Source organism: Neovison vison, chromosome 7, assembly GCF_020171115.1.
Source record: "Neovison vison isolate M4711 chromosome 7, ASM_NN_V1, whole genome shotgun sequence".
Lineage (NCBI taxonomy): Eukaryota > Metazoa > Chordata > Mammalia > Carnivora > Mustelidae > Neogale > Neogale vison.
Genome location: NC_058097.1, coordinates 134,407,375 through 134,429,049, shown reverse-complemented (window position 1 = coordinate 134,429,049; position 21,675 = coordinate 134,407,375). Strand labels below are relative to the sequence as shown.

At 35.8% G+C, this 21,675-nt stretch overlaps 1 pseudogene; it reads left to right on the top strand.

Annotated features, from left to right (window-relative positions):
- The first annotated feature begins 9,682 nt into the window (after positions 1-9,682).
- Positions 9,683-9,801, top strand: LOC122914860 (annotated as a pseudogene).
- The last annotated feature ends 11,874 nt before the right edge of the window (positions 9,802-21,675 follow it).

Here is a 21,675-nt window from a genome sequence, read left to right as displayed (position 1 = left end):
TCTTGTTGCATAGAAAGATTCTAGCCAGTTTTCTAAACTGCCCTTTTTCTTCCCTGTTTCCTAAGTTGGGTCCTTTGTCTCCTACTAATTCTCTCAGTTCCCAATAACTTTGCAATATATTTATATTTTTGCTTAAAGCTACATGGTCAGTTTATATAGTTTTTATTCACAAATCCATTTCTCAAATTCTTACTAATCCCTTAAGATCCCTATCAAAAGCCATTATCTTCCTTGAAAGCTTTCTTCATTTTCAAATTGAATGTGGATGATCCTTGTTCTGAATTCTCCCTGATTCAGTTGTGCTTTTATTTTACAATTTCAAATTATGCTATGTTTTTACAGATGTCTTTTTTTTTTTGCAGTTGTGTTTTATAGCTTTTCTACTACATTGTAGTCTCCATCAAAGAAGGTATTTTTTTCTTTTACCCATTTTTTTCCCCAAACACATACTCAAATTGGTCCTTTACTTTTACAAGCTGGTTTTTAAACACAATCATTACAATTTAAATTATATAATTTACAATTAAATACATTATATAAAAAATCAAGGTGATATTTACTTAAAACTCATCACTTCTCAATTAGTACATCTTACTATAGTCTATGCTCTTGAATTTACATTTGTCCTATCTCCTGCGGGAAGAATACATGATGGTATGTCACTACTGTTCATCTCCTCACAGCTTCACATAATAATTTTACCTCAGTGCTAATTATAGGACATTGTTCGACAATCAATACCACAGCTAACTGGCAAATACTTTAAAACAGTAGGATATGGGGAACAACCACACCTGGTTGCCACGTACTTAACAGCACACTACTGTTTGGATTCTATCTACTCTGGTATATTCTTAAAACTCATTATTTCCAGGGGCATTTGGAAATGCTCAGTCTGTCTAGCATCCTACTCTTGATTTGGCTTAGGTCATGATCTCACGGTCTTGCTGGGCTCCATGCTCAGCATGAAGTCTACCTGAGATTCTTTCTTCTCCCTCTGTCACCCTCCCCATCTAAATAAATAAATAAGTAAAATCTTAAAAAATAAAACAAAAAACAAAAAACATCCCTCAATATTTCCAGTGGTGATTCCTAATTCTCCATGGTTCTGGTTGTGTCAGAGGTAGTAACTTCACACCTCAAGTTCTATGGTGTTCTTGGTGTTCTACTCAGAATCTTCAGCTTTGAAGTTTCTCTGCTAGTCCTGAAGCAGTTATAAACATCATTCTTCTGTGTTGAAATTCACGCTGCTTAATCCATCCAAGGCAGTGTGTATTTCCTAAACTAAGCCTCTACTAATACTGTTTCCTTAGTTATCACTTTGGTTTTCCTGTTGCCTTATTTGCTTTCAAGTCCTGCTAGTATCTGTGATCTGATAGGAATGAGGAGTGTTGAAAGGAAAAATGTACATAACTTGGACTCTTCAAGGACACTGTTAATTTTACTCCTTGTTCAATTTATCGTAAGGTAACATGTTTCTTAACAAGACTTCTGTAGAATTCAATCCATGATGGTTGGAAGAGGGGAAGGTTGCAAGACAACTGTGGAGGAGGTACTGTAGCATTATTGAATTAAAACTGCCTCATCAAAATTTTTTTCTTTTCTTTTCTTTATCGAGTTTAGATTGGGACACTGCCTGATTGCAATGGGACAATAGGTTTGTAGTTTTAAAAATTCTCCTAAGATTCTTAGGGGTACCTGGGTGGCTCAGTTAAGTGTCGGACTCTTGATTTGGGGCTCAGATTGAGATCTCAGGATCATGACCTTGCATTCTACAATGGGCACTGTGCTCAGCACAGATTCTTGAGACTCTCTGTCCCTCTCTCCCCCACCACAACCAGTGCACACACTCTCTCTCAAAAAAAAAAAAAAAAAAATCTTTTAAAAAATCTCCTAAGATTCTTGGTAAATATTCTTTCTAAAGAGCTACAATACTAAACATATTTTACATCTTCTCCACAAACAACAACAACAACAACTAAAAATGAGAGTGATACATTCTGGTAACAGCGATATTCTGGTTAATGACATTTTCTAGCTGGCAGGGAAAGCATGTTTTAGAACCATATTTTTACCTTCTTAAGTGGAACTTGCAAAACATAATTTCTACTTTAATAATAACTGATTTATTGACATATGGTCATTATAATTACGATGTTCTCAAAATTGCTGTAATTATAGTTATTGTAAGACTCAGACCTGAATAAATATTAAGCACAATAAGTATCCAGGAAATTAAATTCTTAAAAGAAAAGTATCTAATTAATCAACTTATGGGCAAATTAGTTACTTTATGAAATCTAAAAAAATCAATAAATGTTGATTAATTATGTTGGCTTTGTTAGTATAACCTGCTAATAAGGTACATTTTTACACGTTAATTAATTGTCACCTGGTAAACATCTCATTATGATTTATAAATGTTTACGATCATTGAAGGACAAGTTTAACAAATATTTGTTGATCCCTTCTTATGTGCCACACATGTTTCTAGGCTTATGGTGTACCGCACTGAACAAAAAGTTTCTGCCTTCATGGATGCTAACTCTGACACCGAAGATAATGTCCAGACAAACAGAGGAAAATGTGTTTTGTCACAAGGTACTATACAATATAAAAAATGGCACAGGAAGATGGAATGCGACAAGGTATTCTCTTTCATAGAAGAGGATTAGTAAAGGACCCTTTCATAAAATATTTTTTGAGCCAAAACCAAGGAATTTGCAATAGTTTGCCATGTAAATGTGTGAGTCAAATATCTTATATATCTTAAATATCTTGTTGCAAGTGGATTTTGCTGGCATTCTTGGTAAACAGCTAGAGACCATCAACCCTGGAGCAAATGAACAAGACAGAGGGTGATGAGAGATCAGACGGTGACTGGGGACGTACCTCACATAGGGTCTTCAGACAACAATGCGTAACAATTAATGGTTACACAGCAAATTGCGCCAGACATCATCCCAAGAGCTTTACCAGTTTTAAGTCAATTAACCCTCACAGTAATATTATGTATCTGATGCATTAATTATTAACATTACACATGGGAAATTTCAGACAAAGAAGACTTAAATAAGTAACTTAACTGAAATTGAAAGGAAAGATAATGATTGCCACAATTCAGACCTCAAGCCTAGCTCTAGAATATATATGTATGTATATATACATACATGTATATTAAATCAGTGACTGTTTTATGAGAGATATCAAATGTTTTACAGGCTTTTGAGCTGAGGAGAAATTGATCAAACCCCTCTTTATGAGGATTATTTCATTATGGCTGCTGAGTGGAGAACAGACTTCCAACAGGCAAAAAAGCAGACAGTGTGATTTACAGGGTTATTGCAGTTTAGTGTTCCAGGCTATAGATGAGGTTTGCATCGTCTAGGGTGGTACTGATGGAGTGGAGAAAAACAGTCTACTTACAGATATAATCTAAAGATTTGGTTGGTGGATTAAATGCTGTGATGAGAAAAAGAACCGTTTATGTAACTCTAAGGATTCTGGCCTCAACAACGGGAAGAGTGGGGATTCTATCTACTCTGGTAAAGAATATGGGAGAAGGAGCAGGTTTGTGGGAGCAAAAAGACTTCAGTTTGGGGCAAGTTCAGTGGAAATTAAGGATTAGTAACATTAACTAGAAAATCAATAGCATTATATATTAGGGCTAAGGGTATGAATTGGGGAATAATAAGCTTATTAGGGAGTGAAGAGGGCCTTCAATCTTGAGACTTTAGAAAGACAAGAAGGAACTGGCATATATAGAAAAGGAAAATCAATGAGTAGTGTGGTTTGGAGGCCATGAGAAATGCCTTTAGAAATGGGGTCATCACTGAAAATGCTATTGATACATTGTTTAAGGTAAAGTCTGCAAATTGGTATCAGAATTAGAAATGTGGGGTTATTAGTGATCTTGACAAAAAAAGCAATGTCCTCAGAGGTTGTATTTTTTTTAACTTGATTTTTTTTGACAAAAATTTGATCGATAAAGCTATAAGAGAAAATAGAGAGAGAGAAAGAAGTACAAGCAACCTTTTAAAAAACTCTGCTGTAAAGGAATGCATAGACTAGGGTCACAGCTAGAAATGAATGTGGTGGTAAAGGAGGGATTTAAAATAATTTTAAGATGCTCTATATCACATCATGTTTACATACAGATAAGGATTATTTAGCCCCTACAAATCAAAAGAGTACAACACAATAAAATAAATCAAAGGGTTCCGATAGAACATAGAATGCTCTAGGGACACAGAGGCAAATGAAACTTGGTCTAATAAGAAAGGAGAAAAAGTGACTAGTTAGAGATTCCTAGAAGTAATATCTGAATTCAATTTTGAGGAACAAGTGTGAGTAATCACGCACAGAAGAATGTAAAGAGCTTTCTAGGCAGAGGAAATCATTAAAAACATGTATTTACTGTACCTCTGATTTGCTTTGTAATATTCAATCTTTATTTTTCAGCCAAATAACAAATGCTTGGGCATAACATTTTATGCCTGGCCTTGAACTACAGTGAAGAAAGCCAAAGTTTGCCTTTGTGGAGATTACATTCTGGGAACAACGAAATATGAACACACAGACTATGATAGTAAGATGGTGTGCAGAAACATCTTGCCAAGGTTGGCCAGACTGCTAAAGAAAACCTGCTCTGAAGAGTCGGGATTTGTGTTGAAATCTAAAAAATGGGACTGAGCCAAACCATCAAAGGGCTGGATGAGAGGCACTCAAAGCAGAGGAATTAGTAACTGCAAAATCACGAAGAAAGGCTTGTTCAAGGAAGAGAAAAAGGATCAGTAGGGCCGGAGTACAGGGTGAGGTTTGAGAGCAGCTTGCCCTTTCTAAGAGCAAAGAAAAAGCCATTCAAGGTTTTTAATCAGGCTTGTGGAGCTTCCAGAATATAGAAACATGCATAAGCTCACCCCTCTCTCCCAGCCCATGCCTCCACCATTCCAACACATGAAGGCTATGTTCCAAGAAAAGCCATGTCCCTTGGTTGAATGAAGTTGCCCTTGGCTCCAACCACCTCTTTATCCCTGTCCTCCTGAATTATTTATGACTGTGAACTTCTTCTACACTTAACTACATAACTGATACTAAAATTACTTTACATAACTTAACTGAAGTTAATTTTCTTAGTACTATACCCTAATACCTGAAAGAGTTATTCTTTTAACAATATGCCATATCGAGGACTCTTAAGAGTTCTGTTTCACTTATTAGAGATACAAGTTATATGAAAATAACACATTATTAATTTTCTCCCTCATGCCAAACATGTTGTTCATCATACTGCCTTTTCTCAGTAAAAAAAATACCACTATTATCTTGCTGGTGGGAATGATTTTTTGTTTCCATTTTCCCTTCACTTCCCAGCAAATAACCCATCACCTATATATGTTATTTCTTCACCCAAAATGTATCACAAATCCCTCCTGGTCTCTTTATTTCTCTTGCAACCATGGGCCAAGCCACAATCTTCTTTCACACAGATTACTGCAAATAGTCTCCATGTGGTTCGCTGATTCCATCTTTGACTCGTTCAGCCATGCACTATAAGCAGCCAAGGAAATCCTTTAGGAACACAAACTAGAAAACTGTACGAGTCAGGAGTACAGTTAATATATAGGTTATTGGTGTCCTCTGCCTAGAAGGCAGTACTCTTCTTTGCCTGATTAACTCCTACTCATCTTTTACAATTAAATTCAGATATTCTGTCTAGAATCTTGACCGTGACTTTTCTTCTTTCTCATAGGAGACTAGGTTGGATATCAGTCTGTGTTCCTAAAGCATTCTATTCTTCCCTCCATCGAGAGCACTTTATTTCCTTTACTATGTTAGCTGTTGACTTGCCTACATACCTGTTTTGCTCACTGAACTATGGGTTACTTGAGGACAAGGTCTGTAACTTTTATTTATATGTATATCTTATTACCTGAGAAATAATTAGTGCTTAGGAAACGATGTTCATTCATGGCACTTGTGAATGAGCACACAAATGCGTGTGATCTCAGATGATTAGAAAAGGTTTCATGAAGAAGTTGATGCTAGATTTCCCACTAGCATTTATTGAAGAAACAGTCCTTTCCCCATTGTGTATTCTTTAGCCCTTGTCAAAAATTAGTTGATTGTCTATGCGTGGGTTTGTATCTGGGCTCTCTAGATGCTCCACTGTCTATTTACCTGATTTTATGTCAGTGCCATCCTTTTCTGATTGCTACAGCTTTGTATACTATCTTAAAGTCAGGTAGTATAGTATCTCCGGAATGCTGTTGGGAAAACTGAATAAACACCTGTGAAATAATGAAATTGGATCACTATCTTACACCACACAGAAACTAAACAAAACAATAATAATAAAAACCTCAAAATGGATGAAAATCTTAAATGTAAGACCTGAAACTGCAAAACTCCTAGAAGGAAAAATAGAAAAAAAAAGATCTTGACGTTGGTCTTGGCAATGATTTCCTTGATAAGACACCAAAATCACAAACTACAAGAACTAAAATAAACAAATGGGACCGTATTAAACCAATAAACTTCCACACAGCAAGGGAAAGAATCAATAAATTGAAAAGGCAACCTATAGAATGGGAAAAAATATTCACCAACCATATATCTGAAAAGAGGATAATATCCAAAATATATAAAGAACTCATACAACTCAAAAGAAATATAATCATAATCATAATCATAATTATAGTCATCCATGGAAAACTGGGCAAAGGACCTGACAGAGATTTTTCCAAAGAAGATATACAGAGGGCCAACAGGTATATGAAGAGTTACTCAATATCACTAATCATCAGGGAAATGCAAATCAAAACCACAATGAGGGGGCACCTGGGTGGCTCAGTCAGTTAGGCATCTGCCTTCAGCTGAGGTCATGATCCTGGTGTTCTGGGATCAAGCCCCCTATCCAGCTCCCTGCTCATCAGGGAGGCCTGCTTCTCCCTGTCCCTCTGCTCCTCTGTCCCTTTCCCTACTCTTCCCCAATCTGCTTGTGGGCACTCTCTCTCTCTCTCAAATAAATAAATAAAATCTTTAAAAAACCCACACATACCTCTCAGAATGGCTAGTATCAAAAAGACAAGAGCACGAATGATGGTGAGAATGTGAAAAAAGGGAACCCTTAGACACCGGCAGTGGGGATGTAAATTGGTATAACCCTTTATGGAACACGTTATGGCAGTTCCTTAAAAAATTAAACATTGAACTACCATATGATCTCGTAAACCCACTCCTGGGTATATATCTGAAGGAATTAAAATCAGCATCTTGAAGAGATATCTGCACTCTCATGTTCGTTGTAGATTACTCACAATAGGCAAGATATGGAAATATCTAAATGCCCTTCATTGGATGCCTGGGTAAAGAAAATGTTTTATGCATGTATGTATGTATGTGTATAAGTATAATGTATTTATATATTAAAATTTATATATATAAAGAAAATGTTTTTGTATGTATGTGTGTATATCTATATACATAATTTATACATTTAAAACATATATAACATACATGTGTGTACATTACACATACATTATATATGCACATTAATATATATATGTATTATTTATCCAAGCTACCTCCTGGAATAATGTGGATGAGGCAAGGGAATATTCTGATCAAATACTCCAGCTGCACAGTTTTTCTGAATCATGTCTGTATCATGTTCTGGCCAAATTTCTTGCTGTGGGACTTCAGCATCTTAAAGTAATTACCCTCCAAATATGTTCTGTGGAGTGATTAAAATACTCTTCAGAACAGCAACTGGTGCACAAGAAATCCTCTGGATAGGTAACAGTTCAGCTTCTTTCATGAGAGAGAAACTGCATTTTAAACCTTCATGATCAATGAGAAGATAATAAAGCCCACGAAACTGAATATACCACTCCATCCTAAGAGTAATGAGATTAATTTTCTGTATCTAATAGAGATTACAATTTACTACGTCATATATATTTATTATCCCTAGAATTTTCTTCACCCTTAGGGAGAAATACTGGCAGCATAATACAGGATTGCACAAGCAGAAAGCATATATCTCTTAATTAAAGACAACATTAGGGGGCACCTGGGTAGCTCAGTGGGTTCAAGCCTCTGCCTTTGGCTCAGGTCATGATCCCAGGGTCTTGGAATTGAGCCCTGCATTGGGCTTTCTGCTCAGCAGGGAGCCTTCTTCTCTCCAGGCCTCTCTGCTTGCTTGTGATCTCTGTCTGTACAGTAAATAAATAAAATCTTAAAAAAAAAATGAAGACAACATTAGGTGTCTGAAAATAGGTACCTATGTGAGTTTTAATAACATCCTCAAAGGGAAAAGATCAGAAAGTATGGACATGCATATACACATGCACATATATTTATGTATATGCATGTTATCTATGTACATGTATATGGACGTGCATAGACAGATGTATGTGTGTACATACAATTTTTATAATTTTTGATCTCCTAATTTGTAATAATACATGTTCCTGACTTATAATTTCAAATAGTAGAAAATGGCATATGCAAAATTAAGATGCTTTCGCTTTTCCCTCCACCCCACTTCCTTGAGGGGCACCCTACCCCACTTTCTGATATAAATTTTTATAAAAATTAATGTCATAGTTACAGCCATAAACCAAAATGTTATTACACCTTTATTTTTTTGGTCAGTATCATTTCTTCAATTGGATGCTGTATCCCGGCATCTTTTCATTGTAGCTGAAATTTAGCACAGTTACATTGCCTGCTACTTCTGTTTTCTTCTCCTTTCTAAGCCTTGTTTTTGTTTTTCTACTTTTTTGTCCTTCTTGTAGTCATATTTCTTTACTGTAAAATCATACACATTTCTACTTTTAGCCCATGTTAAGCACTATCTACTGATATATTGCTATGTAAGAGGAGGAAGTTAACTAATATATAGCTTCTCTCCTCTGCTTGTCTTTATTCTGACTTTTATCAGTTTTGACATAACTAGATATTTTTAGGGTTTCATGATTTACAGCATTCATGTTCTGTAACTAAACTTAACTCTCTTGAATGTTTAGCCCACTCTTCCTTCTGAAGATAGGTAACTAATGAAAACAATATTAAGAATAGGTAAAATATATATCGAAACAAAAAATACTGTGATTTGACAAAAGAAAAGAAATTCAATTCTATTTCCCAAAATCTTGTCATTCAGATAAAGATTTTCTACATGCCTAGCTAAAGAGAATCTTCTCTTATCCTCAAGTATTTGCTCAAAATTATATCACCTTTCCACTTATTTCAAATTACATACATAATTTTAACTTTTTTAGTTTTTTAAAAACTTATTCTTTCTTTTCTTTCTTTCTTTTCTTCTTTCTTTCTTTCTTTAAGATTTTATTTATTTATCTGACAGAGAGATAGAGTCTGCATAGGCAAAGAGGCAGGCAGAAGGAGAGGGGGAAGCGGACTTCCCACTGACCAGGGAGCCTGATGAAAGGCTTGATCCCAGGACCTTGAGATCATGACCTGAGCCAAAGTCAGATGCTTAACTGACAGAGACACCCAGGTGCCCCAGGTTTTGTTTTATATTTTTGTTTTTGTTTTTTTTTTTATTTTAAATGTTTTCCAGAGTTCAATTCTTTTATTTGTTTCTTGTTAATAAAGGAAATTTATGAGATCTTAATTTTCCTAATAACACAATCTACTGATTAAACCCAATTTCTTCCTATAAATATTCTTGCAGGTCTAATTTTGTAATAATCAGGGCAGGCTAAACATTCACTATGTTAAGACCAGACCTAATTTCTTTCCTTAGGTCTGATTTTATAAACGCTGGTGATAAACCAAGTCTCATTTACGTGATGCCTCTTATGTGGGAAATGTCTGTGACTCTAGGTATCTGATCACTCTTGAGAAATGATAGCACAGCTAACGTAGTATCTTTTGAAGATAGCAATTGCTAATTTAATGAATACCAGTTGCCATTAAATGAATTATGAAAAAAAAAAAGACCACTTTCTTCTTGCAGACAACTTCATGAATTCACTATTTGGTTTAGTTTGGACCTACTACTTTCTAGGTCTATTGTACATTGTCATCTCTGGTTTAAACTATTCGGTTTCCTGCTTTAGTTCCTACTGGCCTTGTATTCAGTATCTTTATATCTCAGATGCATTTATCATTTTGTTCAAATATATATTCAAGGAAATTTTTTGAAATAGGTATCTATGAGACAAAATATCTGAGTCTGTCTTTTTTCTTTTTAAACTAAAAATTGGACTTGGAATTAAAAATTAAAGATCACTTAACTGAATTTTGAAGGCAAGGACCCCCCCCTTTTTTTTTTTTAAAGATTTTAGTTATTTATTTGACAGACAGAGATCACAGACAGAGTAGGCAGAGAGGCAGGCAGAGAGGGAGGAGGAAGCAGGCTCCCCGCTGAGCAGAGAGCCCGATGTGGGGCTCCATCCCAGGACTGTGGGACAATGACCTGAGCTGAAGGCAGAGGTTTTAACCCACTGAGCCACCCAGGTGTCCCAAAGGCAAGGCCCCATTATCATCAAGCTTGGTTTGGGTGGTAGCCAAATGTGATCCCAATCTGAGTTCTTATTCCTTTGGAAGCAACTTGCTTATTTTTGCCATTCTGAAAGCTCATGGAATTTCTCTTCAAATTCATTAATTTTGCCATAATATGCCAAGTTTAAATCTTCTTATCCTATTTGATTTGATGGTTAGCAAATTCTTTAATATAGAAAATAGCTTAAGATCACTGAAATTATATTTTTTATAATTTTATAATTTTATTTTTTCTTAAAATTTCTGTGTTGTTTTCATTCCAGATTTCCTATTTAAAACACATAGGAATATCTGCATTGATCCTTTGTATTCCTTAATTTTTCTCATTTTCTCCATATTCTGAGAAAGTTCATCATTCTGTCATTTAAGATGGGTGATTTGATTTAAACCAGATCTGTTGTATCATTTAGCCATTTGGACTTTTATAAATTTTAGGAATCACATTTAAAATTTCCAAGAAAGTTTCATTTTATGTAATTACGTTTTCTCCCATCGCAGTATTTACTTTTTGTTGATCATCATAATTTTTAAAGTTCTCTTTTGTTCCTTAAAATTTCTCTGGTTCTGGGGTGTGTGTGTGTGTGTGTGTCTGTGTGTCTGTGTGTCTGTATGTATGTGAATTCTTTTATTCGTCTTTTCTCTTGCTTGCTGTTGCTTTTCCTCAAATGTTTGATGATGTTCGATGATTCTTGGTTACACAAATTCATATTTATGAACAAGGGACTCAGCAGCTAAGTAAAGGGAGACGGGTATTTCCTGTCGGTTTGCTGGTCTGTTTTTCTGAAGTCCTGTCCTCTCTGTGGGAAAGTTGCATATAGAATATGTGTGGCACATTGAATGGCAGGCGGCACATTGGGGCGACCCAGGGCAATGGTTAAGTACATTGGACTCTTGAACCAGACTCTGTTCATGTCTCAGCTCTAATACTTTCTAGCTGTGAACTTCAGCAAATTACTTAATGTTTCTGTGCTTCAGCCAGTTTCCTTCTCTCTTAGGTGATGATAATAATGTGACATACCACACAGCTGTTGTGAGAATGAAATGAACTAATTTAATTTACATAAAGAATTCAGAAAAGTATTGGCAATATCATAAGGGGGAGGGGGATGCCAATAGCAGTCAGATCAACTGTCTATCACACAAAAATAAGAAGGGCAGGATCAGGAATGGAGCAGTTGGCACCATTGCCTCACCTTTGATCCTCCACTGTTTCACCCCACCCCCACTCCATATTAAGTTTACTTTAAGTTACTTTGATCTTTTTTGGTTTTCTCTTGGGCAAAAAGACTCACAGCATTTTTTCCCCAGGCAAACTATGTAGTTTCTACAGAAAGCAGTTGTGTGGGTTTACATGGGACAAATGCTAAACACCCCTTCCTCTGTTTGTGGTCACCCGTAGGAGAGGAGGTGCTCCCTGAGGAAGCTATTTGATTGGCAGTCACTAATTATCTTGACTGTATGCAAATACTTCATTTTTTTTCTGCAGTTGCAGTTCTGGCTTTGAGCTTCTTTCAAGAGCCCACTAGGGAGAAGAGTTCCTGCTTTTGCTGAGCATATTTTAGGTTTCAACCCTTTCTGCTCTGGTTTCTCCGTCAATATAATTGCATCCAATTATAGATTGCTCTAAAGAACCAACTTCTCTGATGTGCTAATGAGAGGTATTTTTGTTTTCAGGGTCGCTTATGATTATGTACATCTATGCATCCCTACTACCATTTCATAGTTAGGAAGAGGGAAAAAAAAAACGCATATGTTCAGTGTGCCAGAATCTTTAACCAGAACTTTAACCAGAACTTTATCTTTAACCAGAAATCCTACACAGATGTAAACTTAGGCAAAAATACATTGCTTCTTAAGAATAAAAATAATATTTTGATAATTCTAACACTTTTTGTTTCTAGTTTATAGTAACACCCCCAAATAAATCTATTTGTTTCTTCTTTGTCATTTCCTATTTGCCATAAAAGTACATGATTTAAAGACTTAATACTCATTGTAGTGTGAGAAATTATGATGCCCTCATACAACAACTTATAATTCTGAAAATAGTGTCTAAAACCATCTTTGAACTTAACTGAAAAGATGTGTGATTGAGAAAATCGGACGTTATGTAATCAATCCATTTCATTCTCTGGAGAAAATATTATCATTGTGGAAAGTTCATACAGGAAGCTACCAGGAGAAAAATAAAAAAAAAAAAACAAAAGCAAAAAATCCTGAGATTTCAACCTTGCAAAAGAGAATCCATGATTCCATATAAGAATATAAGATAAAACAAATCTTTGGTACTAATATAAATAAACAATTAAGCCGACCACTGAAGATCTTAAAGATACAGAAGGTAGAGTAAGAGTGAGTGCTAGCAAAGTCAACTTTGCATTTCTGTTCTATGCATGTGGTCAGCAAATATTATTACATCTGAATCTTATCAGTGAATCAGTGATATCTGGGTAACGTCTCCTTGTCACTCCGCACCAGGTTTTCACTTTAGGAATCAAAGGCAAAGATGGCATATAGTTCCAGAAACACTGGAAAGTACCAAGTGTTATAAAAGTAGTAGTATAGGGGTGCCTAGGTGGCTCAGTGAGTTTAGCCTCTGCCTTCGGCTTGGGTCATGATCCCGGGGTCCTGGGATCAAGCCCCGCATCGGACTCTCTGCTTGGCAGGGAGCTTGCTTCCTCCTCTCTCTGCCTGCCTCTCTGCCTACTTGTGATCTCTCTCTCTCTGTGTCAAATAAATAAATAAAATCTTAAAAAAAAAAAAAAAAGGAGCAGTATACACACACACACACACACATACCCCACACACCCATTATCACATAGTTTTACTACAGCAAATAATTATACAGAAGTTAGTTTGCCATATTACAAAGAAAAGAGTTTTGCAATATTCAGGAGACATTTGCTTTCATGTGCCCCTTCCCTTAGCACACACACCATGCTGCTTAAGAACAAAATCATTGTTCCCATGAAGAATTCAAATGACATTAACTGGTTTTTTTGTTTTGTTTTGTTTTTTAGTTAATTGTTCAATCCTGGTTACAAAGGACTAATGGTGCTGGACAAGCATAAAGTAGATTCAGTCCGCTGTAGAAACAGCCTTGCCACCACAGAGAGCCAGCCACCGAAGCTTCTCCCCTCCTCTAGCCCTTGAAACAGGCACTGACCTTTATAGCAAAAACTCAACATGGGTGAAGGACTGATACATTAAAAAAAAACAAAAACAAAAAACAAAAGCAAAACAGGATGAATTCAACAAAAATATGTCCAATTGTGCTAGAGGTGGAATTTTCATCTCTATTCCATATTTATGATCGAGTGGTTTAAGTGAGTTTTATGAAAACAAACAAATACTAATATCCCTACATTATTCAAACCAAGGGAGGGGGTGGGGAGAACTCCAGGTGCTGCTAATTATGCTGATGTTTCAAGATATTAAGGTATATAGAGAATTATAGGAAGCAAAATTATCAAGTAAGCAAGTACATTAAGTGGACAAAGATTTCCATATTGAATATGTACAAAATCTGATTTACAAAATGTTATGGTCTGTATGTTTAGAATCTAAAATGAAATACAAACAGTGCTGTTTTTGAGACTGTACTTTCCCACTGCACAAAGCACATTAGGTATCTTTTAATTGTAGTGGTATTTGCTCTGTTCAAATAAATTAAAGTTTTCATCCACTGGTTCACTTGACATAAGCATGCTTCACTGGGCAAAATGAAATGGAGAAGGGAGAGGAAGACGAAGGAAGAGAGGAACGTTCAAAGAAGTGTCAAGGGCAGGGAAAATTACCTCATTTTACACACACACACACACACACACACACACACATTTGGAGATCCTACCAAACAACCATAAAGACCATAAAATCTCTTTCTTTCCCTTTCCCTTTATCCTTCCTCCCTGCCAAATGAGATTATTATTTCTGAAAAAAAAATTATTTACATCAACGATATAATCCTTTGTATACTATACACAAGGAACTGGACAGGGAAGTCAAGAAAAAATAATTTTCTAAATAAATACAATACCAAATATGTTATTTTGGGTATTTGTGCATGTTGGGAAGGTGCCCTCTCTGTGAAGGCTTCAGGTTTGTACGGAAAGCAAAACATGCAAGGCATCTTCCAGCTTCTGCTGACAGCGGGAATAACAGTTAACAAAGCAAATGTTCTGCTGATGTCGGAGAAATCTAAGAGACACTGACATTTTGCTCTGGAAAAAAAAAAAGGAAGATGTGGATTATTTTTCTGATTTTGTGTCAGCATATCTGTGAGGAATCCACTTACATGGGGCTCATGCCTTTAATTGCTCGAAATAGAACATCTGGGTTGTCTATCACATTTTATCATACAGACGGCTATCAATCACCTCAAAGAAAATTATACCTAGTAAAGGTTTATCTGTGGACAGACTGTGATTAAAATCAATTCCTTGGAGGTCACTAAATCTGCATATGCAAGAGGTATATCCTTGGACAGAACTGCATTACAGTTATCATCTGGTTTTGCATATACTAATTAAAAAAATTGCAACAATAACAGCTGATGTTACTGAGAACTTACTTTGTGTCAAGCACTATGTAAACTACTTTAAATGCCTCATGTCACTTCGTCTTCAGATCCACCCTCTGGGGCAAACATTATTATATTCCTCATTCCTGATGATGAACACAACTAGAGTGGGTAGTAATTTGCATGAGCTTAGGCAGGCTGTAACTGGTAGGACCAAGATGGGAACTTGAACTCTTTCCTGCCAGTGCCTGCATTTTAGTACACTGCATAATAACTTGTCCTAGTAAATTTTGGCCGACTTATTTTCCTTTATCTCTAAAAGACATAATTTTTATAATTTATCATAGAGGAGTTCTCCGCATTGGGGATTTTGCTGTCTCAGTAAGACCTAAAGCTATATTGAGTTCTCACTACAGAAGGCAGCCCTAAGAAGTTCCAAGTATTGAATAATGTAGGCAATTGTCAAATCACTATGAAATTAATTAATCACACTTCAAATTAATATATCATTGTATGTCAACTATACTTCAGTAACAAATTTTTAAAAATGTATCAAATAAAATTAGGTTAATTGGCGTGTGGATAGAGGGATGGTTTGATGGGAAGCTGTGACAAAGCAAGTTTAGTAAAACATTAATTGTAGGATCTAGATGATGCATAAGTGAGTATTCACCTAAAAATCTCTGGGTTTGAAAATGTTCTTGGTGAACTTTCAGGAGAAAATAAGTTATTAGGGGTGAGGACATCAAGCAAGGAAGTCACAAAAAAGTCCCCCACAGAAACAGATTTTGAAGAACAATCTGAGAAAGGGCAGAAGGACTACATGTCAGTAACAGGAGGCAGAAATGTCTTCTTTGAGTGAGAATTGTAGAGATACTGCAAACAGAGATCTCCTATGGAGAGTGAGGGTAATTAAAAACAAGCATCAGACAGTCATTTGACAAAGTGGTGTATTGCTAGGTGGTAACAAAACCAACGTTCATTCTATCAAAATATCTTGTCATTTTCTTTTACAGCATTTTGGTTACATATGTTTATATAGAGATTAAATATATGTTTGTGTAAAGGGTTTTCTATGGGTTAGTATAAAGGGTCTGTATTTTATGTACAGTTAATATGCCTTCGTACATTATATCTATAACTGTATGTTGCTATACAGGGGGAATGTTGGTGAACAATAGGGTTCATATACAGAATTCTCTTTTTAGCTATATTTAGAATGTTTTGTATTTCTAAGTAAACGTCTGTAATTAAATAAACTATCTTACTTGTTTTGTTACATCTCTGCATAAATGTATACAGCAGTATTATATTTAATATGTGTCCATCTCTTGCTCCAAGACGATGTCAACGATGTTATCCTTTCTTCTGGCATCAGTCTTTGCACCCTGCATGTGTTTGCATGCAGGATCTTTCTACCTCCAACAAAGCCAGTAAATTATAATGCTAACCAGATCTTAGTGTCTCTGACATTGTCTGCTTTTGCAGACAAGAAGCTCAGAATAGCAGTAATTTGCTAACTCCCTGTGACTGGCTCACAGAGTCTTTGGCAGGGATGAGTGGAAGTGAGTAGGGGGAGGGGGCTGCTGTGGAGAGAGCCCAGAGGGAAGAACTCTTCCCCCATTACAGTATTCATCACGTGGGAAACTAGTCATTAAACTGTGTGCACACTGCATACTTAGGCAAGACCATACTCCTTTTCAGGAGGATTTTCCTTGCTGTTTTAAGGGTATGAGTTCACAGTCACTCTGTGTGTAGTCCTAGAGAAAGAACTGTTGGACAAATGGTTGCATTTTATCAAGCGGGCAGAACAGGTACCAGCAGAATCCAAAGAATTGCCAGTGTCCTCTGAGGACCCTGTGGTATAAGGGAAATAACTTGAAATAATAAACTCTATCATTCTGGAGTGTGAATCAATGGGAAAACTCAACACGATGAAGTCACAGAATTCCTCTTTGGATATTTGTCATCACGAAAGCTTAAGTGATGGAACTCTGTGTTCCTTTTACTATCAATTTGGAATACTTGAATACCTAGCCATTTTGTGATTGCTATGTGCTATTTCATATTATCCTGATTGCTTAGAATAATCCTGAGGTCTACTTATATTTTCCACATTTTATGAAGAAGTTAACTGAGACTCAGAGTGATGAAGTCATTTGTCCCGGGTCATAGTTATTAGTAGTGGTGGGATCCTTACATAAATGCGTCTGATGCCAAAACCTAGAGTCTTTTATTATGCCATATTATTTCATTGCTAAAAAGAGAAGGAAATTATTTATTAACTGGGCTAGCTGCTTGATTTTCCTTTTAAGATCTTCCTTGTACAAATCTACCTGATACTCTGCATGAGTGCACATTTGATAAATGCTTCACATTTCTGAGTAAAACTTAACCACTCTTTATAATTAATACTCTGACCTTATTTAAATGGTACATATAATGTTAGGGAGCCCAGTTGTCTTAGCTGGAACCTTATAAAGGTATAGCTAAATTTCTTTCCAATATCTCAAGAACTAAAACATTTGAGACAAATCAGTGATTTTTATTCAACCCCCAATTTTGAAATAATCGGTATTGCATGGGTATGATTTATGTTTCATTATATGGACCTTGGCACATTTTAACAGCTCTTTTGTTAGGTACTGGTCTGCTTGGCAGCCCTAAGAAAGAAAGGGCATACTGATTAAAAAGATGAAAAACAACAACAACAACAACAACCCCCCCCCCCCCGCCCCGGCCCCAAATCAACCCTGGAAGTATGTGGCCAAAAGAAATACTTGAGCATAAATTCACAATGAAAACATTTTCAAATGTCACGGTGAAATTTTTCTCTCATAGGATTTCACTGATACTATTCCTTGTTATTTAAGTTTGATTTTTTTTTTCCTTTTATTAAGACTCCATTTTGACAGGAGTTAAGACAGTCGGCATTGCTACCACTCTCCCTCTCTTAGGACAGGTAGCCTCTTATGCAGATCTCTATGATTTTCGAAAGAAGAAAATGAAAACCAAGAAAAGAATGTGGGAAGGCATTAGGGACTGTGAGAGTTCTTTGAACTAGGCAAACTGAGACAGAAAAAGAAGGAAAGAGAATCACAGTCAAGTACTCAGGGTTATTCCATTCTTCTAAGATTAGTTCTTAGGGTTTTGAAATATGCACTTCTTATCTTGCAAATTGCATGAGTACAAAAGAGCCAGACACTTGTCTTTCAATGTGACAAGAATTTCGGAAAACATTACCTCTTGGGAATGTGAAGCAAAATTATTAATATTAAAACACAACTTTTTCTGAATCTAAGTTTTTTGGTTTTTTTTTAATTGAAATGCCATCTGCACCCCCTTTTGAAATTCATCTTTCCTTGCAAAACCCAGCTTCTATGCTATAATTTCTCATGCAATGCTGCCCTCATTTGCCGTCCCCACCCCCAGTCTACTTCCACCAGACAGAATTAATTATAAGTTCTTTTTCTTTTTCCCAGTATGTAACTACTCCTTCCACTGAGTACTATTTAACTCTGCTTTGTATTATAGTCCGTTGTAGGTCTGTATTCTGTAGTCCTTGAAAGCCATCTTTTTACTTAAGTCCACCCACCCCCAAACCTTAAATGCCTGGTATACAGTGGCTGCATGGTTTTTGCTAACTTTAAATTGAAATGAATTATAATTTCCAGCTAAATCTCAGGTCATTCTTAGAAAGCATAAAACGCAGAACTGAGGTTATTTAGCAAAGCTGGGTGTTAAAATTCTGTGTTCCCATATAGTCAAAACCTTCCTGCAAATTAGTGGTGAAACTATTTCAAAAGCTGCCTGAGAAGCATTTTAGCAACATACACTATGTACCTCAATCTCCATCGCACCTTCTGATGCTTGTATTTCAATAGGATCCCCTTTAGCTATTGATACACATCCAGGTTCGTCAACTACTGGTTGTAGGTAAAGTGGGAAATATATTTATATATATATATATATATATATATATATATATATATATATATTTCTGCTTGCCAACCTAAAACTCCCTTTCTCTCACACAGTAGTTTTTCAAACTTTAATATGCATGAAAATAACTTAGGGAGCTGGAAAATATATTAACTTATGGGTTTTCCTTTTCATTTATTTGATCTTGGTTGGGGAGTGCAGGGCAGCTCTGGAAGTAATTCTTAATCACAACCAGTGTTGAAAATATTCTCTTCAGTTAAAATAAGATAGTCAAAATATCTGACACGGCACTCAGTATACTTCAAATTTGGACCCCAATTATTGCCCCAGTTTTTTCTCTCATAAAACATTAAATGCTATGCATGAGTCTGATTAGGCTCCTTATAATTTCCTAAACAAGAAATATTCTTCATTCTTTTCAGTAATTATATGTAATTCTCCTTTCCCAGGATACTCTTGTATCTCATCACCTGTATTCAGTGAAGTTGTAATTATGGCTCAAGATCTGGCACTAAAGGATATCCAATGCTGTAACGCCATTTCCTTCCATTAGAATTAATTACTCCCTTCATTATGCTCCCAAAGAGGGAGCATCCATTTCCTGAAACCATAATGTTTTTGTTGGCCCCTCCTATTTAATGATCGTGAACTTGTTGAAGCACATATACATACATATTCACACATGTCTCATTTTTTAACCACTGTCTTTTTGAATAGTAACAGGCACATGATAAATGTTCAATAAATATTTGTTGAATTTCATTAAAGATGTTTTACAATCTAGTACATGCACATATTTAAGAAGAGAGTCGACATTATAAGTGCTAATTATGAGTCTATAATAATTAGTGGTAAGTTTGTAAGTATCAGACAAATGGATCTTAATTACAATAGTATGCATATTTTAAAAATAATAGTTTGGTAATTTTTGCATCTACTTTCCCAAATAATAGCTGTATTTCTCTAATTGATTACTTTAATTCCTCTTATCAGTCAGCCAAGAGAGCAAGAGCATCCATTTATATTTTAGGTCCTTTATGACATATATTTCCATAAAAATCAATCAAATTAGAAAGGTGAGTCTAAGTGTTAAATGTTTTAATTGGCACTTCATAAATGTTTGTTAAATGGATGACTGAATAAATTACTATTCTGGAACTATGTCTAAACTGATAAATCAGGTGGTTGCAAAGAAAAAAAGATCAGTGAAATGTTTTAAGCTTTAAAATAATTTAATGTAGGGTTGCCTGGGTGGTTCAGTGGGTTAAGCCTCTGCCTACAGCTCAGGTCATGATCTCAGGGTCTTGGGATCGAGCCCCGGATCGGACTCTCTGCTTGGCGGAGAGCCTGCTTCTCCCTCTCTTTCTCTGCCTCTCTGCCTACTTGTGATCTCTGTCAAATAAATAAATAAAATCTTAAAAAAAATTTTAATGTAACTTTCTGCTATGTTCATGTTTTCCAAAAATGTGATTTAAGATGCTTCATAATAATTCAACCTATTTTTGGTCATTTTTAAGGGGGGAGGAATTCTTACAGCATGGTTTATTAAAAGTAATGGAAAAGGATTATATAAATTATTTTATGATATTAGAAATCTTTTGAGGTAATGTATCTTTTTAAAAAGATTTTATTTATTTATTTGACAGACAGAGATCACAAGTAGGCAGAGAGGCAGGCAGAGAAAGAGGAGGAAGCAGACTCTCCGCAGAGCAGAGAGCCCAGGACCCTGGAATCATGACCTGAGCCAAGGGCAGAGGCTTTAACTCACTGAGCCACCCAGGAGCCCCAGGGTAATGTCTTTAAACGTTTTATAGTCAATGGCAAAGGCTTTGTTTTGTATAGAAATACCATTTATAATGCTAGTGAAATTGAATTTTAAAAATACATTGTTGTTATGTTTATCTCCTTTGACTCATGATTTAGGGTGAATGTCATAAAATTGTTTATCATCTAAAAACACTATTTCTAATAATCCCCAACCTATGAAAGATATAACCCAATTTATCAACTTGAAGGAATAAATTTCTAAAATCTACCAGTCATTAATGTTGAGTGACCATAGTGATCTCCCAGCAAATCCCACTCATTTTATAATAAAAGAGGAAACAGAGATCTAGGAGATCTATGATTCACCCAAGGTCGTACAGAGAATCTGTGGCAGAGCTTGGTTTGGAATTCAGGATCCCAGTGATTCCTGTAGTGCTCTTTCATTAATTTATGCTATCTTTTGTTTCTATTCCATTTGCATGAGAATAACCATTGATCTAGGTGGTACTCCAGTCTCTTCCATAATCAGGGTCTGGCTATTCTGTGGCCTCAGAGTTTCTTTGGAACTCACTGTTCAAGGAAAAAATCTTGTTGACTTATATTGTTATTTTTACTTCAAAGTTTATGTTTGGGAGAGGAGTTTGGCAACAAATATTAGCTTAAATTAACTCTAAGAGTACGCATGGGAGGGGCTTCCAGATTTTACATTATGCATACCAGTATTTGTTGCATATTTTGCAGCAGTAACTACTATATTACTTTAGGAATAACAGTAATTAAACTGAGATGAAGTTTATTCTTGCTTGGAACCCTCACCACTCCCACTCCTGGTGTTCCCTAGGTTAGTTTTTGTTATATATTAGATGGCTTGCTTCTTGTAGGAACTCATGGAAGAAATAAGCATTTAGGAAGAA